The sequence below is a fragment of the Octodon degus genome, unplaced genomic scaffold (assembly GCF_000260255.1).
Source record: "Octodon degus isolate 3935 unplaced genomic scaffold, OctDeg1.0 scaffold00255, whole genome shotgun sequence".
In the NCBI taxonomy this organism is placed as follows: Eukaryota; Metazoa; Chordata; class Mammalia; order Rodentia; family Octodontidae; genus Octodon; species Octodon degus.
The window spans coordinates 962484-966071 of NW_004524831.1; the positions used below are offsets into that span (position 1 = coordinate 962484).

The window sequence follows — 3588 nt, forward strand, 5'->3', positions numbered from 1 at the left end:
ACCACTGAGCCATCTCACCAGCCCCATAGTTTTTTTTAATTTATTATTTATTTATTGTGTGTGTGTGTGTGTGTGGCCAGCTCAGCCCACCAGGGAGTGGGGCTGGCTGGCATGTGGTGCTGGGGGATTGAACCTTGGTCCCTGTGCTTTGCTAAGCTTGTTCTAAGTAGGTGCTTTAGACCACTGAGCCATCTCACCAGCCCCCCATATACATAGTTTTACAAACAATTTTGATGCTAAATTGCCACTGTCTGCTAAACAAAGTAATTAGTACAAGTGATTTCCTGGTAGGATTACAGAAATTGTATTTGTGTAGTGTTTCTAAATCACCACTTATACAAGGAGCTAGTCAATCACCATTTCCAAAAAGTAGAATCAGAAAAATACCCACAGAATACTTTTGAGGAACAACAAATTATACACATGACCATTCATAGAATGAAGTCATTGTTTCTCATATGGCACATAGGCAATATTTTAAAATCTGAATCAGTTTTCATTATTTATTTATTTTTAATGTATTTGTTACAGGTCTCACTATGCAGCTTAGACTCACAATGATTCTTCTGTTTTCACCACCCCAATGCTGGGATTCCAGGTGTATCCCACCATGCCCGGACACCATCGCCGACATAGCACAACAGGGGCTGTGGCTGGCATGGCCTGTGGTGCCGGTAATCAAACCACAGACCTTGTGCTTGCCCAAGCAGGTGCTTAGTCTGCTACCTTGCCAGCCCATAAATATTTTTTAAACATAATAAATAAATAAATAAACAAATAAACAAACAAGTATATGAAGTTGTTCTTTATTCACTGTTTTCGTTTTTCATGCAAGAGAAACCATGTGATATTTACACATGTAAGTCAAACTTTATTTCATTTCAGGGTGGGAGCTCAGTGTCCATGCATTTACCTAGATGTGTCACAAGCTTAGCCTTTATAGCAAAGAAATATGCCCTTTTATAAAAACAAAAACAAGATCTTTATGCTTTCATCAGTTGATGGATGCTTGGGCTGTTTTCAAGATTTCTCTGTTACAAACTATGCCAGTATAAGCAGATCACTGTGGTATGATGCTTTTAATTCTTTTGAGGACAAATTAACACAGGGAATAGCTAGATCAAATGGAACCCCCAGTTTTTCATTTTTTGAGGCATCTGAGAAGAAAATGTTAAGATGAGTTGGGGAACAATGGAGGGGTGGGGAGAAAAATGGGGAAAAAGGAGAATAGAAGCATAAAAAGGGATCAGGAGAAAGTGAACTCTGTGAAAACGATGGGAAATATATAAAACAAGACTATAACATTTGCTATGTACATAGTACAGTGATTTTGTATAGAGAACTGATGGAGAACACTACAAAGCAGCTCTGAGCAAGATTTAGTATTAAACAATTGGCTTTTCATATTTACATATGAGTTTGTCCAAGGACTAGACCCCTTGTCTGGAGACAGGTAGCAGACTCATAGAAAGTGAACCTCTCAGAATCACTGGTCCCCACTGTGGTCTGTATTGGCCTGTGAGGTTGGGATGTCTCAATGGACAAGATAAGATCACAGTTGAGGGCAGCTGGCTTCAATCCCAATCAACCAAAAGCCTGCAGATGCAGTCTCCACACTCCTACAATAAAGGTCAGTCTAAAGATAAGGTAGTTCTTCTGACTGACATAATTCACTACTTCACTAAAATATTTCCCAATGTCCTACAAAAACGCTTGTGTTTACTTAAATACCCCTCTCTTTTGAAAACCTAATAAATATGGGTCACCCTGTGAAGTTCTTTCTGAGTTCCACAGAATCTCAAATTCTGTTAGAGGGGTTGGAACCTACTAGAACCCTGAAATTACACCATCTGTCTTATTTATTTAAGTCTTCACCATTCACTTGTTTGGGAGATTGTGGCCCTGATCAGCCTGCAATGACTAAGACATTTTTAACTCATTAGAGAATAAAGATCAATGAACACAAATCCCTACAATATATAACATATCTAACTCAAGATAAACACTGAGTATAAAAACAAGACCAAATCTTTTTTTTTTTTTGGGGGAGGGGGGCAGGACCAGGGAATGAACTCAGGCCCTTGCGCTTGCCAGGAAAGCACTTATTCTACTGAGCCATCTCCCCAGCCCCAGAAAATCTTAAAATAGTCAAGAAAATTAAGATGTGGAAAATCACAGCAACTGTGGACCAGTGACAGCTCCGCAGAATAAATGCCTGATTAGGCAAGTGCATGGAATGGAGTTTGATCCCAGGTACCACATGCCATGCTGGCCCTAATACCAAGTGCTGAGCTGGCCACCAAGACCAGGCTTGGTGGCACAGGCTTGTAATCCCAGCAGTGGGAAGGCTAAAAACAGAAGGATCACTATGATTCTGAGCTGCATAGTGAGACCCTGTACCAAAAACATTAAAAAAAAAAAAAAAAAAAAAAAAACCCTGATACATTCCACAGTGACTTTTTTTTTTTTTGTAGTTCCACAAATCCATAGACCAGTGACTTCATTCTAATGTCCAGAGAAAACACTGTCCTATTACACTTGCAGATAGATATGATTATGGTTCAGTAAACTTGAGAAATCTTACACTCATGACAAAAAGAACTAATGAAAAAGTACTTTTCCCTTGATTCAGATATCAGCATTTGTGAAGAGTGAGACAAAATGTCTCAAAATATTTTCCCACACCACCTCCATAAGTTTTTGCAAATTACAAGGAAAGAAACAAAAAGAACACCATCAATGGAAAATCACACATGGCAAACTAAGGAGAAGCTGCTAAAGAATGATAGTGGTCATAAGTAAGGAATGCAAAATTTGAGTCAGTTAAGGAATTCAGCACACATATGCTCTCAGCTACTGCCCCATACCCCATAAGGAAAGGTTTTTTAAAAAAATTTTTTTTTATTTTTTATAAAATTTTTTTAATTTTTATTTATTTATGTGAGTGTGTGTGTGTGTGTGTGTGTGTGTGTGTGTGTGTGTGGCCAGCTCAGCCCACCAGGGGGCGGGGTTGGCTGGCATGTGGTGCTGGGGGATTGAACCACGGTCCCTGTGCCTTGCCAAGCTTGTTCTAAGTAGGTGCTTTAGACCACTGAGCCATCTCACCAGCCCAGGAAAGGTTTTGAATACACCAAAATGTTTATATTACTATCGTTAAATCACCAAAGTATTTTGAGAATTAGACATACAAGATTTAAATAGTAAGTTACCAATAATAATGTTCATATTCCTTCAGCCATCTATGAGAAAACAAACAGCTAACAGCACATAAAATGGTCGAAAAAATGAAAGCTTTCACTGTGTAATCAAGAACAACACAAAGATGTTTACTCTCTTAACTCCTATTAAATACAATTCTGAAAACATTAGTGGAATCTATTAGAAAAGAGACAGAAAGAAAAGTAACTGTTTTGTTGTTTTTCTTTAAGCAAACCCTGCACTTTTATATTTAGTAGGCTGAGCAACTAATCTGAAGATAGCATCATGCATTATAGAACCATCGTAGAATTACTATTACTTTGTTCAGTGAAATTTGTTTTTTTTTTATTTTATTTATTAGAGAGAGAGAGAGAGTGGTGTGTGTGTGTG

General features: G+C 38.2%; 1 protein-coding gene across 1 annotated transcript in view; it reads right to left on the minus strand.

Annotated features, from left to right (window-relative positions):
- LOC101566941 (zinc finger protein 709-like) overlaps positions 1-3588 on the minus strand; it is a 15342-nt gene that overhangs the window by 4685 nt on the left and 7069 nt on the right. The window lies entirely within an intron of this gene.